The sequence below is a fragment of the Staurois parvus genome, unplaced genomic scaffold, assembly GCF_062004578.1.
Source record: "Staurois parvus isolate SC_StPar_1 unplaced genomic scaffold, SC_StPar_1.0 ptg000849l, whole genome shotgun sequence".
Taxonomy (NCBI): Eukaryota; Metazoa; Chordata; class Amphibia; order Anura; family Ranidae; genus Staurois; species Staurois parvus.
In genome coordinates, this window is record NW_028318645.1 from 280,355 (window position 1) to 300,934 (window position 20,580).

The window sequence follows — 20,580 nt, forward strand, 5'->3', positions numbered from 1 at the left end:
AGGTTACACAAAGGAATGTGGCAATTGGCTTACTAGTCTAAGCAAGCAAAATCAACAGAAAATATATAATTACCCTCCAAGTATCAGGTAATCTTTTTGGAGAACTGATGATCTGACTCAAAGATGGCTGCCAATTAACGGTTGGGATTGAGCTTCCACAAAATGGCGTCTCTTCTTCAGTTGATAAGTGTCTTTAGATGATCTGAGTGTGAGATGATGTCTACCTTCCAGATGGCTGTGTAGATGGTCCTCCCGTTGGGAATGTTCCTGCCGGTTTTATCTAGTTATGACTTATACACTCATCAAATCTGAAAAAACCTGGCCAGGAGGTGGAACCTTCTCTGTGATTGGGGAATCTGATTCTCTAACCCATGTTTACTCAAGCATTACCTCCCATGGCCACTGGGTGTCATCCTTGGATAAGAATTGTCTGGTCTGAGTTTTTTTGGGGTCAGAAGTAACTAATCTGTGATCAGGAAAAATGAATATTTCACTATAACAAATTGTCCCTTGTGAAATCTATAGAATGCCTTGGAGAGTAGATATTATTCCTCATTTACAATCATTACGTTTTGGTGTAACAGTGATTAAATGGAGAATTGTAACTATCAGGAGGTTGGATTACATAAAGCGATTAGAATAATAGTTGTACACACAGAGGAGAGATAATAAAAAGAATAATTTGTATACTGATCTACTGATTGATTACGGCTTTGGTAGCATGCATACAATATTCCTAACAATACCGATAAACTCCAACACACTAAATATATATCATGGGATTACAAATCAGCAAACATACCATAATATACGTCCTACATTCTTATGAGACAATCTGGTATTTTATCCCCATCACGTCTTTTCATATAGCATGAATTATATGGAAACAGGGAGGTTCCTTTTTGTACCTTTTCACCAATACGAAATGAGTCTCAGCAGTGTTACTGGAGTCACCTTGTTACATAGTTACAGAGTTCATCTGGATGGAAAAAAGACACCAATCCATCCAGTCCAACCAACAGAAAAAACAAAAATGTATGCAGTAAGTAGTACAAGCGCCTAAGTATATAGGTAACAAGCTGCTATGCACAAAAAAGGTACCAATATCACCCTAGGAAATAGCAATGTATATATGAAGTGCAGCGCTTGATGTTAAAACCAATGTGTGTAAAGAAATGAAAATAAATCCTTATTAAATTGTAAATATATATAAATAAAAGTTCAAAAGCCGAAGAAGATAGTCCAGCAAATCAATATAAAGATATAAGTGCTCAGGTGACTTAGAGATCCGGTACCCGTGTGGTAATGATAAGGCAATGCGCACTCACTGGATGCACATAATAAATGCGGTTTTGTGTATAAATAATCCTGATGTCATCTGATAGTGGGTGGTCCTCCCTCTGTTGGGTATGAGGCTGCTGGTCCTCTTCCACTAGGGGTCCCCCTATGAGCTCCTGGTAGGTGGTATCCCTCTGGTTAGGCTGGGTAGCAGTAATCCATCCCAGGAGTGTGTCTGTGGACTAAAGTACTCCCCCTTCTCGCCAGAGATTCTGGGCAGCAGCACGCAAATGTCATCACAGCTGGCTTTCCACTCTAATGCAAGGTGGATCCGTTTACCCTGAGTTTATTCTTGATCCAGTGCTGTGCTCTGCTGCATCTCTTCTTTCTTTTCCCTGGTCCCACTAGAGCAGTGGTCTCCAAACTTATTGGTTGATGGGTGGAGGGAAGTGAAACATAAAAAACAAAACACACAAATAGAACATTACATGAGGAAATGCACATCTTACTGTAAAGGTCTCAGTAATCTATAAACAGAAGAATCCAGAAAAGAACTCTCACAGATCTGCAGCTTTGTAGAGTTAGCATTCATAATACACGGCTCAAAAAATGAAAGAAAGACTTATTAATCAGAGTCTAGCATCAAGTCAATGAGAATCCTGAGATATTGATCTGGTCAGTGAAGTCTCAGAGGGGGCTGTTAATCAGTTTCAGCTGCTTTGGTGTTAATGAAATTATCAACAGGTGCACTAGATGGGCAACAATGAGACAACCCTCAAAACAGGAATTTACAGGTGGAAGCCACTGACATTTTTTTCCCTACTCATCTTTTCTGACTGTTCTTCACTAGTATTTCTTTTGGCTAGGGTCAGTGTCACTACTGGTAGCATGAGGTCATACCTGGACCATACAGAGGTTGCACAGGTAGTCCAACTCCTCCACGATGGCACTTCAACACTTGCCATTGCAAGAAGGTTTGCTGTGTCTCCCAGCAAGGGCATGGAGGAGATTCCAGGAGACAAGAGCATGGAGGAGATTCCAGGAGACAAGAGCATGGAGGAGATTCCAGGAGACAAGAGCATGGAGGAGATTCTAGGAGACAAGAACATGGAGGAGATTCCAGGAGACAAGAGCATGGAGGTGATTCCAGGAGACAGGCAGTTACTCTAGGAGAGCTGGAAAGGGCCGTAGAAGTTCCTTAACCCACCAGCAGAACCGTATCTGCTCCTTTGTGCAAGGAGGAACTTCATGAGGGTGGCCTGAGGGCCCAACATCCTCTAGTGGGCCCTGTGCTCACTACCCAGCACCATAGAGCTGGATTGACATTTGCAATTGAACACCAGAATTGTCAGGTCCACCACTGGTGCCCTGTGTTTTTCACAGATGAGAGCAAGTTCCCCCTGAGCACATGTGACAGACATGAAAGGGTCTGGAGAAGCCGTGGAGAACATTCTGCTGCCTTTAACATCATTCAGAATGACAGTTTTGGTGGTGGGTCACTGATGGTCTGGGGAGGCATATTCATGGAGGGACGCACAGACCTCTACAGGCTAGACAATGGCCCCCTGACTGCCATTAGGTATTGGGATGAAATCTTTGGACCCATTTTCAGACCCTACACTGGTGCAGTGGGTCCTGGGTTCCTCCTGGTGCATTGGGTCCTGGGTTCCTCCTGGTGCATTGGGTCCTTGGTTCCTCCTGGTGCACAACAATACCCGGCCTCATGTGGCAAAAGTGTGCATCAGTTTCTGAAGGATGAAGGAATTAATACCACTGAATGGCCCCCATGCTGGCCTGACCTAAATCCAATAGAACACCTCTGGGATGTCATGTTTAGATTCATCCAAGCCGCCCAGTTGCACTTTAGACTGTCCAGGAGCACAGTGATGCCCTGGTCCAGATCTGGGATGAAATCCCCCAGGACACCATCCGTGGTCTCATTAGGAGCATGCCCCAACATTGTCAGGCATGCATGCAAGCATGTGGGGGCCATACAAACTACTGAGGACCATTCTGAGTTGCTGCAATTAAAATGGACTCGCCTGCTGCATCATTTTTTCTTGATTTTTGAGGTGCCTTTGAATTCAGTTCTCTGTAGGTCGATCCTTTTCATTTCCATCAAACAATGGGGCATCCTTACATTCCTAACACATTACCCAGCCCATGTCAGTAGTGAGATCCAGCAGGAGATTTTTCCTCATTGAGATCTGATGGGTTTTCAAAGTGTTCCTTTCATTTTTTGGAGCAGTGCGTAACATAAATGTAAGGGTTGGGTAGCTGAGATGTGAGGTGATCAGTAGAAATATGTAATTGTGAATCTAGTTTCATTCCATGTTATTACAGATAAGTGTTCAGTATTCGGTCAGAGACATATGTTCACCAATTAGCATCTGAAAGGACAGAGCAGCTTCTAGGCTAGAGGTGTCACCTGGATGCCAATACAATGTTGTCACCTATGTAGCCAGAGTTTGCCACCTTCTTGAACCTAGAAAAAGAATCCTAGTCATTTCGGCTACAAGAGTCAGCAGGAGACCTTGAAAAGGCTCTGAAAGTGTCTGTCAGCTTTGATTTATATCCACAAATCAAAGGAATGTATTTCATCTCTCATAAAAGCTAAAATATTTGTTGCAGAGAGATGAAAATACTTCCTTCTGATTGGACACACTGTAGGCTATATCTGCATGTAAAACTGTATTTGTAGCCCCTGTGGAATTCCAGAGAAACACAGGAAACAGTTATATGGTGCCTGATTGCAACAGCTGAACAGCGATTGGTTCTGTTGTGTTCGGACTAACACACTGGTGTCGGAAATTCTATCTCTGACCAAGTGATCCAAACCATTCCTTGCCCATTCAGCTCTGGGCACTTCAGAACCCAGAACATCCTTTGGGCTACTACAGGAACACCCCCCAGGGTTGATTGGCCAAGGGCTAATGTGCAGCCCACATCCATATTTCAATAAATTGAGGACCCTGAGATATGGAGGGGGTGATTTGTACGGAGTCGGTTCCATGTGACTGGTGAATCGCGCACTTTCTCTGACTTGCTCCAGTCGCAGGATAAATCTTGGTAAAAGTTTTATTTCTGTTTTTATTCCCTTTTATTTTATTGTGAATAGCCAATTGTGTGTCTTTTTGTATTTTCTGCAACTTTTTTTTCTTTGTACATATTTAATACACTGCCCACTTTTGGGATATTAAATCATAAAATGAATAAGTGACTTCTGTGTACTAAGCTCGGGCTCATATCTCCGGAGATATTGTTGTATTGTAGAGTCTATGTGCTCAGTCTAAGTTCATTGCCAATCTGTATGCAATTGTACTGTGTGTTGGCAGATTGCCTACAGATTGTAACATAGCAGATCTGTCAGACGGAGATCTGTGTGTGTGTGGTGGCCCAGTAGAACAGTCTGTGGACAAACTGTTGGGTGGTGCCAAGCTACTGTGTGTTGTGTGTCTGATGTGGGGGTCTGTGGACAGTGGAAGAGTGATTAACACCGGGGTTCTAGCTTGTAGGATAGCTGGAGGAATCCTAGAAGGGTGTGCCAATTGCTAGACTGCTCCTCAATCCTTAGCGTGCACCAGATTGTATATAAGATTCATATCTGCCTGTGTGTGGTCAGCCAGCTGGAGTGGAGTCTCCCTATAGTGGTGGCCAGAGGTAGTGCGGGCTGTGAAAAGGGTATCCTGACCAGTCTTATATGCTGAAAGTCCCCCTCATTCCCTCTTTACTGCAAGTCATGGGTGGACCACGCCTTGGTTAGCTAGTCGTCGGGCATGCATTTTATCCGTGACACAGTGTATAGTCCATGATGTGGGACTTCTCTTGTCTTCATTGCATTGGAGGACAGAAACTCTTCCATTGTGACATTTATTCCCGAGCCCTCCCAGAATCCCTCAGCTTGGAATAATGGCCCCTGTGTCTGCAGAAACGTAGAGAATACTTCCATATACCGCGTCTCTTCATCCTGTTCATCCTTCTCATTGGCAGAACAATGACATCTCAGCTAGACTAGAGGATGTGGGGACCACCACAGGATTATTTGGTGTTTGTAATCACCCCCCCCCCCTTGTTCCTGCACTGAGGGGTCCCGGCTTCCATTCCTTCTCTATACACAGAACAAAATACTTCAGTTGGGGAGAAGTTTGTCCCTTGCGGGACTTGAGACCTGAAAATGACCCTTGTCTATTATTTGGTATAATAACTCCCATGGTTCAACCCGGGGAAACGATGAGAATATGATCTTCCTCATAGAAATTCTAACAAAAGGCAACATTTTCCATTTTAAGTCAAAATTCATTTTAAATTGTTCCCCATCACACAGAAGGAATGTACATGCTTTGTCACTGAGCGGATTGCTATACAAATGTTTTTTATGAATAGACCCCTAAATGTCAGGAGATATAATATATTCTATTATATTATATTGTATTATGTTATGTTAAATTATATAAAGATGGGAAGTATGGAGCAGATAAATGAACAGACCTCCTAGTAATGTCATTACCAGGCTGCAGCTAGGGGGAGCTCTAATGTTTGAAGTGTTCCCACAGGAGAGTGATTCCTTCTAGCTCACATATACTTTTTGTATTTCTAGTAAAATTGGACTTTTGAGGTAGAAGATTATACATTGTAGCGCCCTCCTAGTTCAGCCAGGGGGATCTACACCCTAATGGTTGGTCAGAAGCTGCTTAGCAGCTCAGGTGTGATAGCCAGAGGGGTCACAATGTGGTCAGGGGGGCTGAGATGAATATATAGGTAGTGCAGCGCTAGACAATAATATCACATGGACAAATATAATGGAATAATACAAATAAACTGATGTGAGCACATATAGAAAACTCTTACAAGGATGTGATAGAAACACATAAGTGTATAGAAGTAAATAGAACCCCAATATTCCAGATGGCCTATAAAGTGCAATAGTCCTTGTGTCCCTCAATACATGCTACATGGGGGCATAAACCCCTTCATAGTGTGTGGCATGCACAACACAATAATAAAGTGTCCTTAATGGAAACAATCAATTCATGATAATAATTATGATCTTCATGCAGGTGTGCAACCAATCAGTGACAATCCTCAGTGGCTGGGGTGCCCCCTCACCTTCCTGCCCCGGCCCCACAGGGCCAATGAGCCTTGCAGTATTGCTGTTCCTTCGCTCTTCACAGGACCTCCTTCTATCTTGCTCCCTGGTCTCCTCCTCGCACGCACGTCTGCAAGACTTCTCCAGGTCCTCCCCCATCCTCTGGAACTCACTACCCCAATCCATCAGACTGTCACCTTCCCTCCCCACCTTCAGGCGCTCCCGGAAAACCCACCTCTTCAGGGAAGCCTACCCCACCCTCACCTAACTGCTGCTCTCCTTCATTCCTCCTACCACTCCATCCCCCACAGCCACTTCCTCCTGTACCACTACCCCCTCCCTCCTAGATTGTAAGCTCAAAAGAGTAGGGCCCTCTTACCCCTCGTGTGCTGTTTGTAGTTGCTGTAATGTTTCATGTATTGTCCCCCCCTCTATTGTACAGCGCTCAGCAAACCCTTTGGCGCTATATAAACTCAATGTAATGTAATAATGTAATGTTCCACAGGAAAGCTTCCTTGTTAGTAGTAATGTTGGGACTCTCTCCTCCTCTGTACCGGGGTCTCCCCTGAACTCTCCTGCTTCTGAGGGCCAATAACCTTCCAAACTCGTCCCCAATGAAGTAAGAAAATCCGATATAGTGTGAAACCTTTTATTGTTAAAATATAAAGACTTGGATCTACTCACATCTGTAGATGTTTTCACAGCATTAGTTCCACTACAGCATGGGTGTACTGCATGTGTGGATATATCCGGGTGCACCAAGATGGCGTCGACGCCGGGTATGACGTCATTGCGCTGCCGCTCGAGCTCCTCCTACTGGCGTATCTCTGACTGATAGATGTCCTCTGTCATCTCACACAGACCTGTCAGAGCAGCACTCATGCTTTCCATAGCTAATTCTGGCATCTCCAGCTGTTCTCTAATAGCTCTGGTCTCGGTATTTAGCAACCCCATGTCCTTAGAGTTCCTCTCCAGTATATCATCAATAATGTTTGTGTCATTATTTATCATGAGTGTTATTCCCCATCCCGTGTAGGTAGGGAACCATGACCACACCTTATCACCCATCCCGTGTAGGTAGGGAACCATGACCACACCTTATTCCCCATCCCGTGTAGGTAGGGAACCATGACCACACCTTATTCCCCATCCCGTGTAGGTAGGGAACCATGACCACACCTTATCACCCATCCAGTGCAGGTAGGGAACCATGACCACACCTTATTCCCCATCCCGTGTAGGTAGGGAACCATGACCACACCTTATTCCCCATCCCGTGTAGGTAGGGAACCATGACCACACCTTATTCCCCATCCCGTGTAAGTAGGGAACCATGACCACACCTTATTCCCCATCCCGTGTAGGTAGGGAACCATGACCACACCTTATTCCCCATCCCGTGTAGGTAGGGAACCATGACCACACCTTATCACCCATCCCGTGTAGGTAGGGAACCATGACCACACCTTATCACCCATCCAGTGCAGGTAGGGAACCATGACCACACCTTATTCCCCATCCCGTGTAGGTAGGGAACCATGACCACACCTTATTCCCCATCCCGTGTAGGTAGGGAACCATGACCACACCTTATTCCCCATCCCGTGTAGGTAGGGAACCATGACCACACCTTATCACCCATCCCGTGTAGGTAGTGAACCATGACCACACCTTATCACCCAGCCAGTGCCATTAGTACAGTGTCAGTATATAGAATGTTTCACTGATCTCTGTATTCCTGCCACTAGTGACATCACATAGTGTCAGGGTCAGTAAGCCCCTCCCAGCCAGGGTCAGCTGGCGTTAGATTGGCCGCACACTGTCGCACTCACGCTATAGGTCGCTGATCACCGCCATTACTAGTATAGTGTTTGTACGGATCAATATATTGATCATGAACAGAACTATACTAGTGCCGGCTTTGTATAGTGTCCCCAATACTCAGTGTTAGCCGGATCGGCCCGGTCACTGCCAGCACTAGTGTTCAGCCCCTCCACTGTTCTTCACAGAAGATTTGTACCAATTGTGGGCCAAGGCAATTTATACACCACAATACATGGCGACACCCAAATTCAGCTCTTGTCACACAATTCACATGGAACTCTATCACCGTTTATGAAATTAAAACTTATTGGGCCGAACCCCCAACATGGACATTACAGAAAAGAATGAATTGCAGTCATATTGGTCCGCAGACCCGATTCATCGTATGTCCGTGTTCTCTGCTGGTACATATATGTCCAACATGGACCAGCAATGTACTGGAACGTCGCTGGACTTGGAGTGGTTATACCGGGAGGATGCTTGCAGCTACAGGCATCATTCTAGTGCTGGTTTATTAGCTGGTGGGCGGCTTTCATGTAAAAGTAATCCTAGTGGCCAATTAGCTGCAGAATTGTGTTTACAAACAGCGAGATGGGACATCATTATAAATGATTTCCTATAGCAGCAAATCTGATGAGATGAATGAAGTGGGTGTAAAGTGGAAGCAGTGGAAGTGCAGGGAGCAGCATCTTGAGCACAAAGCACTTTATGTTGTGGATGGATTTGCACACGGTTCAGTTTCCTTCATTTATTGATAAACCCCATAAGACCAATGAAGTGGGTGTAAAGTGGAAGCAGTGGATGTGCAGAGAATAGGATTTGGAGCCCCGAGCTCTTTATCTCTGAATGTCTCCACATATTTGTAGTGTATTTGTGATGATTTCTGTGCACACACAATAGGACAGCGCTGTGACACATAATGCTCTTCTAGATGACAGGGAATCCTTCCCTTTGTTACAGCAGCAGTCCGCTAGAAGGATTTTGTAGGTTTGGAGTTGTTACACATAGCGCGGGTTTTATCCATTTATAGTGATGACATCATTGCCCAAATCTGGGGGTCACCAGCCATTTCCACCCTTTACTCCCAGCTGGGGGGCTTTGTATCCATATACCAGATGTTCTACAGGACTAAATCTGCAATCAATGTTACTGCAAAATCAAAGGGGCCAAAAGCCCTCCCCCGAGCAGTCATATATTTCTGTCCCCCTTGGTGGGAGTGGAGGTGACCCCTCTATAAGGATCTACAGTCCATACACACCCAGCACAAGGCCGGGGTCACACTACCAGACGCTTCTCGGGGCTGCAGTTCTTCTGAGCTCCACAAGGTGGGGATCTCACTTCTACCCAGACAGGAAGTCTCTATGGAAGACAGACAGGAAGTGATGTCAGGTACAGACAGGAAGTGATGTCAGGTACAGGCAGGACGTTCTATGAATGAGGAAGCAGAGAGGAAACATTCCTGGATCTGGCAGCAGAGGAGGTAATACATAGATGAACCCCTTCAGGGGGAGGAGTTGATGATAATATATTTGCCCCCAAAGCTGGCCTACATGGTTCAGTTTTATCGTTCAGCCAGCGGGATGACCATAAAAACTGAAGTGATTCCCCCATCCACACATTGGAGGTGGATGGGGGAATCCTCCCCGCTGCACTCTTGTATTCTGACAATGGGGGGACTCCTAAGCTCTCAGAATACACAGATCAGCACTGAAGCTATTGGCTGCAGCCGCTGGGGGAGTGGCTTTTATCCGGCAGTGGCCACACATGGATGGAAATGTGAGCGATCCCTGCTGAACCAGCTGAATTTCCATGGATCTATGGTGACCTTCAGTGACTTCCTCCCCCTCATCTCCTTCATGATGGAAGTCATGCTGAGATCATCTCCCATTGGCTGAGCAATATTCTCATTTGTCTCTCAGCTCCTTCTTGCTATTCCTCGTCCTGCCTGTTGTTTCCTTGGATTGATTTTCTGTGTAGTGACCCCGGCTTGGTCTCTTGGATGCGCTCGTCTGTTGCTTGCCCTGACCTTTCTCCTGATTCCTGGATCTCCTCCTCATCTCCTCCATATCCTCTTACACAGCTTTTCTCAACACCTGCAGTGACCCTGGGGGGAGGAAACTTGGCACCAGCACGCCGCCAAATCCATCCCCACCATTAGGGGCTCTGGAGACAATTGTCTGCTATTTACACTCCGTTCCTCCGCACGTCACCTGATCACATGACAGCTTACTAACACAGATTCCGGACAGATTTCTGGATGGTAAAGGTCAAAGGTCACTCTTCAGTTTAGGAGAGGTAGGACACACCCAGGAACAAGGATTTGGTTTGCATGGGAGCCTAATATAGAAGACCCCTCAAATCTCCCCATCCAAATGTCCCTCCATCCAGAGTCTATATGTCCTATGACATCACACCGACCTCACAGCTCCTCCTCCCAATGTCCCTCCATCCAGAGTCAGAGAATCCTATGACATCACAATGACCTCACGGCTACTCCTAATGTCCCTCCATCCAGAGTCAGAGAATCCTATGACATCACACTGACCTCACAGCTCCTCCTCCCAAAGTCCCTCCATCCGGAGTCAGAATCCTATGACATCACACTGACCTCACAGCTCCTCCTCCCAATGTCCCTCCATCCAGAGTCAGAGAATCCTATGACATCACACTGACATCACAGCTCCTCCCCAATGTCTCTCCATCCAGAGTCAGAGAATCCTATGACATCACACTGACCTCACAGCTCCTCCTCCCAATGTCCCTCCATCCAGAGTAAGAGAATCCTATGACATCACACTGACCTCACAGCTCCTCCTCCCAATGTCCCTCCATCCAGAGTCAGAGAATCCTATGACATCACATTGACCTAACAGCTCCTCCTCCCAATGTCCCTCCATCTGACTTTTTTCTGATGCTCTTAGGATGTCACTGTGACATATTTTATCTCCAGCAGATGATGATACTCCTCAATATTTAGAAGGACACAAGGATCTCTACAAGGACGTCATGATGGACAATCAGCCGCCCCTCACATCACCGGGTAAGAGGAGACTTTATTGTAAAGGAGAGAGCAGTACGGAGGATCCACCTAGATCCCCCATCATCTGATAAACACATAGAAACAATGGATTCAGTCAGTGTGTGTGTTTCCTACAGATGGATCCAGTCATGGGAACCCACCAGAGAGATGTCCCCGTCCTCTGTATTCCCGGGATTCCACACAGGAAGGTCACACCATCCCTCACCATCATCAGGTAGATGAGGAACAATCACTGATAGTATCATTAGGATCTGTACATTATCTGCATTGTTACCATTGATGTCATTTTTATTATATATTCAGAGTGGAAACCTGAGAGATCCTAAAGTTGAGGTTAAAGAAGAGATAAAAGAGGAGGAGGAGGAGGAGGAGGATGGGGGGATGGAGGAGTCGGAGCTTCTAAAGGAACAGAAAGATCTGTATCTGGACACCATGGTGGAGTCATCCAGCTACAGGAACCCACCAGAGAGATGTCCCCGTCCTCTGAATTCCCAGGATTCCACACAGGAAGGTCACACCATCCCTCACTATTACAAGGTTGGTGGGACGGAGCATCTAGAACAGGGGTGGGCAAACTTTTTGACTTGAGGGCCGCAATGGGTTCATATATTGGACCCGGGGGCCGGACCAAGAGTAGATTAATGATGTGTATGTGTCATCCATAGTAAGTATAGTAATATTCCCCCATAGTAAGCATAGTAATTAATCCCCCATATAGTAAATCATCCCCCATACAGTAATTCATCCCCCATATAGTAATTCATCCCCCATAGTATTTAATCCCCCATAGTAATTCATCCCCCATATAGTAAATCATCCCCCATATAGTAATTCATCCCCCCATAGTAATTCATCCCCCCATAGTATTTAATCCCCCATATAGTAATTCATCCCCCATATAGTAATTCATCCCCCCTATAGTAATTCATCCCCCATAGTATTTAATCCCCCATAGTAATTCATCCCCCATATAGTAATTCATCCCCCATAGTAATTCATCCCCCATATAGTAATTCATCCCCCATAGTAATTCATCCCCCATAGTAATTCATCCCCCTAGTAATTCATCCCCCATAGTAATTCATCCCTTATAGTAATTCATCCCCCATATAGTAATTCATCCCCCCATATAGTAATTTATCCCCCCATAGTAATTCATCCCCCCTATAGTAATTCATCCCCCATAGTATTTAATCCCCCATAGTAATTCATCCCCCATATAGTAATTCATCCCCCATATAGTAATTCATCCCCCCTATAGTAATTCATCCCCCCTATAGTAATTCATCCCCCCTATAGTAATTCATCCCCCATATAGTAATTCATCCCCCATAGTAATTCATCCCCCATATAGTAATTCATCCCCCATAAAGTAATTCATCCCCCATATAGTAATTCATCCCCCCTATAGTAATTCATCCCCCATAGTAATTCATCCCCCATAGTAATTCATCCCCCATAGTAATTCATCCCCCATAGTAATTCATCCCCCATAGTAATTCATCCCCCATATAGTAATTCATCCCCCCATATAGTAATTTATCCCCCCATAGTAATTCATCCCCCCATAGTAATTCATCCCCCATAGTATTTAATCCCCCATAGTAATTCATCCCCCATATAGTAATTCATCCCCCATATAGTAATTCATCCCCCATATAGTAATTCATCCCCCTATAGTAATTCATCCCCCATAGTATTTAATCCCCCATAGTAATTCATCCCCCATATAGTAATTCATCCCCCATATAGTAATTCATCCCCCATATAGTAATTCATCCCCCCTATAGTAATTCATCCCCCATATAGTAATTCATCCCCCATATAGTAATTCATCCCCCATATAGTAATTCATCCCCCCTATAGTAATTCATCCCCCATAGTAATTCATCCCCCATATAGTAATTCATCCCCCATATAGTAATTCATCCCCCACATAGTAATTCATCCCCCACATAGTAATTCATCCCCCACATAGTAATTCATCCCCCATATAGTAATTCATCCCCCATAGTAATTCATCCCCCATATAGTAATTCATCCCCCATATAGTAATTCATCCCCCATAGTAATTCATCCCCCATACTAATTCATCCCCCCATAGTAATTCATCCCCCATAGTATTTAATCCCCCATAGTAATTCATCCCCCATATAGTAATTCATCCCCCATATAGTAATTCATCCCCCCTATAGTAATTCATCCCCCATAGTAATTCATCCCCCATATAGTAATTCATCCCCCATTGTAATTCATCCCCCATATAGTAATTCATCCCCCATATAGTAATTCATCCCCCACATAGTAATTCATCCCCCACATAGTAATTCATCCCCCACATAGTAATTCATCCCCCCTATAGTAATTCATCCCCCACATAGTAATTCATCCCCCATAGTAATTCATCCCCCATATAGTAATTCATCCCCCATATAGTAATTCATCCCCCACATAGTAATTCATCCCCCATAGTAATTCATCCCCCATATAGTAATTCATCCCCCATATAGTAATTCATCCCCCCTATAGTAATTCATCCCCCATATAGTAATTCATCCCCCATATAGTAATTCATCCCACATAGTAATTCATCCCCCATATAGTAATTCATCCCCCATATAGTAATTCATCCCACATAGTAATTCATCCCCCATATAGTAATTCATCCCACATAGTAATTCATCCCCCATATAGTAATTCATCCCACATAGTAATTCATCCCCTCTATAGTAATTCATTCCCCATATTGTGTCAATTCACTTACCTTTGCTCCGCGCGTTCCTCTCGCCGTGTTCCCGCGTCGTTCCGGTGTAGCATGAAAATCTGTCTCCTATGAGGATCTGTCCCCCTCGACGTATCTGCGCATGTGCCAGTTTCAGGCATTAGCAGCCGATCGGCGATCTCCGGCACATGCGCAGATACGTCGAGGGGGACAGATCCTCATAGGAGACATATTTTCATGCTACACCGGTCTTCAGGGCGGACTGTGAGAGGAGCCTAGCTCCGCGGGCCGGATTAAAAGGTCCGCCGGGCCGTAGTTTGCTCATTGCTGATCTAGAACATGGACTTGTAGAGACAATGTGTGGATATTTTATGTGACCTTACATTTTACAGATGATATTTTCTTTCATTTCCTTGATTTAGAGTGGAGATCCAATCGATATAGAATTTGAGGTGAAAGCAGAAGAAGAAGAGGCGTATGTGAGGGATGATCAGCAGTCTATGGAGGAGGATGGAATAACGGGGACATTTATAGAGGAGGACACTCCTACAGAGATCAGCACAGGTGGGTCATGAACACTAAATCCATTCCTCCACCCATACTGCTCACTGATTGGTCCAGAGTAGGGCGGGGACTGGGTGATATCAGCCTGTAATCCCCTGGTCACTTTCCTGAGCTGTGTTCCCCGTCCTGTATTCCTGGATTTCTCTCGGATAATCTTCCTTCTCTGTGCTGCAGACACAATTTATGTATCTAGACTGGATTTATGGAGGTTCTGGGGTTCAGCTGGCAGAAAAATGTTGTTTTTTCCTCTAAGCATTGCATAATGTAGGCACCCAGGACATGTGATTGGGGTCTCCTGCCTTGTGCCTGACTCCTCCAGGGGACCTTCTCTGTTATCTGCTGGCTGTGCCGGGTGGAGGGATATGTCTGTAGTGTCTCAGACCCAAGTCACTGAGTGCAGTCTCAGGAGATGGGAGGCAAGCAACCGTTTAATTACTGAATAACAATATTATCAGCCCTGACCATTAGATTATATAATTTATATTGTACATTACATACTCCTGACCCCTGCACTACATACTCTATGTTGTACATTACATACTCCTGACCCCTGCACTATATACTCTGTTTTGTACATTACATACTCCTGACCCCTGCACTATATACTCTATGTTGTACATTACATACTCCTGACCCCTGCACTACATACTCTATGTTGTACATTACATACTCCTGACCCCTGCACTATATGCTCTATGTTGTACATTACATACTCCTGACCCCTGCACTATATACTCTATGTTGTACATTACATACTCCTGACCACTGCACTATATACTCTATGTTGTACATTACATCCTCCTGACCCCTGCACTACATACTCTATGTTGTACATTACATCCTCCTGACCCCTGCACTATATACTCTATGTTGTACATTACATACTCCTGACCCCTGCACTATATACTCTATGTTGTACATTACATACTCCTGACCCCTGCACTATATACTCTATGTTGTACATTACATACTCCTGACCCCTGCACTATATGCTCTATGTTGTACATTACATACTCCTGACCCCTGCACTATATGCTCTATGTTGTACATTACATACTCCTGACCCCCGCACTATATACTCTATGTTGTACATTACATACTCCTGACCCCTGCACTATATACTTTATGTTGTACATTACATAGTCCTGACCCCTGCACTATATACTCTATGTTGTACATTACATACTCCTGACCCCTGCACTATATACTCTGTTTTGTACATTACATACTCCTGACCCCTGCACTATATACTCTATGTTGTACATTACATACTCCTGACCCCTGCACTACATACTCTATGTTGTACATTACATACTCCTGACCCCTGCACTATATGCTCTATGTTGTACATTACATACTCCTGACCCCTGCACTATATGCTCTATGTTGTACATTACATACTCCTGACCCCTGCACTATATACTCTATGTTGTACATTACATACTCCTGACCACTGCACTATATACTCTATGTTGTACATTACATCCTCCTGACCCCTGCACTACATACTCTATGTTGTACATTACATCCTCCTGACCCCTGCACTATATACTCTATGTTGTACATTACATACTCCTGACCCCTGCACTATATACTCTATGTTGTACATTACATACTCCTGACCCCTGCACTATATACTCTATGTTGTACATTACATACTCCTGACCCCTGCACTATATACTCTATGTTGTACATTACATACTCCTGACCCCTGCACTATATGCTCTATGTTGTACATTACATACTCCTGACCCCCGCACTATATACTCTATGTTGTACATTACATACTCCTGACCCCTGCACTATATACTTTATGTTGTACATTACATAGTCCTGACCCCTGCACTATATACTCTATGTTGTACATTACATACTCCTGACCCCTGCACTATATACTCTATGTTGTACATTACATACTCCTGACCTCTGCACTATATACTCTATAGTGGATATAAAAAGTCTACACACCACTGTTAAAATGTCAGGTTTCTGTGATGTAAAAAAATGAGACAAAGATAACTAATTTCAGAACTTTTCCACCTTTAATGTGACCTATAAACTGTACAACTCAATTTAAAAACAAACTGAAAACTTTGAGTGAGGAAGTCAACAAAAAATACTAAAATAATGTGGTTGCATAAGTGTGCACACCCTCTTATAACTGGGGATGTAGCTGTGTTCATAATTAAGCATTCACACTCACAATCATGTGATATAGGAGTCAGTACACACCCGCCATCATTTAAAGTGTCTCTGAATAACCCCAAATAAAGTTCAGCTGTTCTAGTCGGTCTTTTCTTACATTTTCTTAGTCGCATCCTACAGAAAAAGCCATGGTCTGCAGAGAGCTTGCAAAGCATCATAGGGATCTCATTGTTAAAAGGTATCAGTCAGGAGAAGGGTACAAAAGAATTCCCAAGACATTAGATGTACAATGGAACACAGTGAAGACAGTCATCATCAAGTGGAGAGAATATGGCGCAGCAGTGACATCACCAACAGTGACCTCACCAACAGTGACATCACCAAGAACTGGCCGTCCCTCCAAAATGGATGAGAAGACGAGAAGAACACTGGTGTGGGAGGCGGCCAAGAGGCCTACAGCAACATGAAAGGAGCTGCAGGAATATGTGGCAAGTCCTGGCTGTGTGGTCCATGTGACAACAATCTCCGTGTTCTTCATATGTCTGGTCTATGGGGTAGAGTGGAAGATGGAAGACTTTTCTTTGGAAGAAAACCACCCAAGCCCGGCTACATTCTGTAAAAACACATCTGAAGTCTCCCAGAAACATGTGGAAAATGTGTTTTGGTCTGATGACACCAAGGTTGAACTTTCTGGCCATAATTCCAAAAGATATGTTTGGCACAAAAACAACACTGCACATCACCAGAAGAACACCATACCCACTGTGAAGCATGGTGGTGGCAGCATCATGCTTTGGGGCTATTTTTCTTCAGCTGGAACTGGGGCCTTAGTCAAGGTAGAGGGAATTATGAACAGTTCCAAATACCAGTCAATATCGGCACAAAACCTTCTGGCTTCTGCTACAAAGCTGAACAAAGAGGAGCTTCACCTTTCAGCATGACAACCACCCAAAGCATCCATCCAAATCCACAAAGGAACGGCTTCACCAGAAAAAGATGGAAGATTTGGAATGCCAGAGCCCAGACCTGAATCTGATGGACAAGCTGTGGGGTGATCTGAAGAGGGCTGTGCGCAGGAGATGACACGCAATCTGACAGATTTGGAGTGTTTCTGCAAGGAAGAGCGGGCAAATATTGCCAAGTCAGAATGTGCCGTGCTGATAGACTCCTCCCCAAAAAGACTGAGTGCTGGAATCACATCAAAAGGGGCTTCAACAAAGGATTAGTGTAAGGGTGTGTACACTTATGCAACCAGATTATTTTAGTTTTTTATTTTTACTTCCCCCAACTAAGCGATTTCAGTTTGTTGTTTAACCGAGTTGTACAGTTTATAGGTCACATAAAAGGTGGAAAAAGTTCTTAAATTATTTATCTTTGTCTCATTTTTTTTTACATCACAGAAACCTGACATTTTAACAGGGGTGTGTAGACTTTTTAAATCCACTGTATGTTGTACATTCCATACTCCTGACCCCTGCACTATATACTCTATGTTGTATATCTATATTGTACATTTGTCCATTACATACTCCTGACCCCTGCACTATATACTCTGTTGTACATTACATATTCCTGACCCCTGCACTATATACTCTATGTTGTACATTACATACTCCTGACCCCTGCACTATATACTCTATGTTGTACATTACATACTCCTGACCATTACACTATATACTCTATGTTGTACATTACATACTCCTGACCCCCGCACTATATACTCTATGTTGTACATTCCATAGTCCTGACCCCTGCACTATATACTCTGTTGTACATTACATACTCCTGACCCCTGCACTATATACTCTATGTTGTACATTACATACTCCTGACCCGTGCACTATATACTCTATGTTGTACATTACATACTCCTGACCCCTGCACTATATACTCTGTTGTACATTACATACTCCTGACCCCTGCACTATATACTTTATGTTGTATATTACATCCTCCTGACCCCTGCACTATATACTCTATGTTGTACATTACATACTCCTGACCCCTGCACTATATACTCTATGTTGTACATTACATACTCCTGACCATTACACTATATACTCTATGTTGTACATTACATACTCCTGACCCTTGCACTATATACTCTATGTTGTACATTATATACTCCTGACCCCTGCACTATATACTCTATGTTGTACATTACATACTCCTGACCCCTGCACTATATACTCTGTTGTACATTACATACTCCTGACCCCTGCACTATATACTTTATGTTGTATATTACATACTCCTGACCCCTGCACTATATACTTTATGTTGTATATTACATCCTCCTGACCCCTGCACTATATACTCTATGTTGTACATTACATACTCCTGACACCTGCACTATATACTCCATGTTGTACATTACATACTCCTGACCCCTGCACTATATACTCTATGTTGTACATTACATACTCCTGACATCTGCTCTCCCCCCACTGCTATATATACACATAATATGGATTCTCTTTTGTTACACCCATCTCCTACCATTTGGACATTTTATATCGGATGATGTGATTGGAGCACAGACTTTTACATGGTGATAATAATGTGATAACATCCTCCAACTTTGGACCCTTAAACAGAAAGTGATAATGAGGGAGGAGTCAATACCCCAATGATGGTGGTCTTCAGGATCAGTCCAGTCTTCATCTTGGTTGTTCTCCCCCATCCTCACTCTCTGACCTCTGGTGGGGCTCAGCCCCGCTGTTCTTCATGACTAAATCATGGACTAAATAAGGAAGTGCAGTACTTCTTGTGTTGGGAAGATGGCGATGAGTGATAGAGGGGGTGGGGACCCTCGTCCTATAATCCCCTCATCACTGTCCCTCCTATAAAAGACAGTTCTGGTTGTTTCCTCACTCTCTGACTAAGGTCCATGAATAAAGAAATGACCTGGTAGGAGATCAGAGGAGCCATTTCCTAGTTCCCTTGAGGGTGGAATTGTAAGCTCCTCAGAGACCAAGTTGCCTGATGTGGGCGGAGTCCTGGTTTGGGGGAACCAATCAGCTCCTGTCTAGTAATCCTCTTTGTATTTTAGTCCATGGCCGGGAGATGGGGAAAACCTCTGAGGATTGTCTCACTTTGTCTCCAGAATGGAAAGTAGAAGATGAGGACATCACACAGTATAGTCCAGGAGAAAACCCGGCTCCCTCCAATGTCCATCCGGCACCACCCAGTGTAGATGGACCATCGGATTCCTTGTATCCTGAGGAACCTCAGACTGTGCGGGACTGGGCCGGACTTCCAACAGGGAAGAAGTTCTCCTGTACTAAGTGTGGGAAGGGTTTCCATTATAGATCCCGTCTTAATGAGCATAATAGATCTCACACGGGGGAGAAGCCGTATTCCTGTCCAGAGTGTGGGAAATGTTTTTCAGTGAAGTTTCATCTTTACAGACATGAAAGATCTCACACAGGGGAGAAGCCATATTCCTGTCCTGAGTGTGGGAAATGTTTCCCCTATAAATCAAATCTTAATGTGCATAAAAGTACTCACACAGGGGAGAAGCCGTATTCCTGTCCTGAGTGTGGGAAATGTTTTGCACAAAAATTAGACCTTGTCAAACATGAAAGGTCTCACACAGGTGAGAAGCCGCATTCCTGTCCTGAGTGCGGGAAATGTTTTTCACAGAAGTCCAATCTTTACAAACATCAGAGATCTCACACAGGGGAGAAGCCATATTCCTGTTCTGAGTGTGGAAAGTGTTTTTCAGTGAAGTCCAGTCTTTACACACATCAAAGATCTCACGCGGGAGAAGCCGTATTCCTGTTTTGAGTGCAGGATATTATTTCAATGAAGTCCAGTCTTTACCAGCATCTGAGATCTCATAGAGGTGAGAAGCCGTATTCCTGTCCTTAGTGTGGGAAAAGTTTTTCACAGAAGTCCAGTCCTTACACACATCAGAGA

At 44.2% G+C, this 20,580-nt stretch overlaps 1 pseudogene; it reads right to left on the minus strand.

The window, feature by feature from the left end:
* LOC149443551 (uncharacterized) overlaps window positions 1-20,580 on the minus strand; it is a 73,725-nt pseudogene that overhangs the window by 41,702 nt on the left and 11,443 nt on the right.